The sequence below is a fragment of the Pituophis catenifer genome, unplaced genomic scaffold, assembly GCF_029215685.1.
Source record: "Pituophis catenifer annectens isolate HBS135680 unplaced genomic scaffold, rPitCat1.0.hap2 SCAF_2, whole genome shotgun sequence".
NCBI classification, from domain to species: domain Eukaryota; kingdom Metazoa; phylum Chordata; class Lepidosauria; order Squamata; family Colubridae; genus Pituophis; species Pituophis catenifer.
In genome coordinates this window covers 289,978,567-289,979,322 of record NW_027256882.1, presented here as the reverse complement: position 1 = coordinate 289,979,322, position 756 = coordinate 289,978,567, and positions in this window count along the sequence as shown.

Genomic DNA, 756 nt, shown 5'->3' with positions numbered 1-756 from the left:
CTCTCTGAGCTTGGTTGTTTTCTTGCAGATGTTTCATGACCCAACTAGGCAACATTATCAGTGCTAGAAGGGAGTAGGGTTTGCGAGGAGGAGGAAGAGGAGGAGGAGGAAGAGGAGGAAGAGAAAGAGGAGGAGGAGGGGGATGATGACAACAACTAGAAGACTTCCTGGTTTGGCTACACTCCCTAGTCTGGAAAAAAAAATGATGGGAAGGTCTACATCCTGATGACTTCCCCTAGGATTTCATGGACGTGAAAGGAAGCCAGGAAATCTGCAATCTCTTGGCGACAGGACTGTGCGATAAATGACAGGATATTCACTCTCTTCTTGGCCATCTCAGATTTAAATCAGAGCAAACACATCACGTACCACTCCTTTAAAAAAAAAATCCTTTTTCCCTTTGAAATAACATTTCAAAGCAAACGTTCAACTTTTCCCATTGAGTAAGAACAAGCAAAAACAATGATTTTTCTATGGTGCACAGTGCACAAATCCACAGTCCATTTTATCTCGTCAGGCAGCAGGAATCTGAGCCTTCCTTTAAAGGCACGGTTATTTTGTTTTCTCCCTTTGAGAACGCAGAACAGATTCAGATCAAAATGGAGGTGCTGGGAAACACAGATGTTGATAAAAACATCAGAAAGCAGTGGGCTGTTGAGGAGGACTTCCCTGCTCCTGTCTGAGGTACTGTAGGAAGTTAGAAACGTACAACTAAGTAAAAGGGGATTTTAGTCTCAAGGCTGGGGAAAGAAGAGC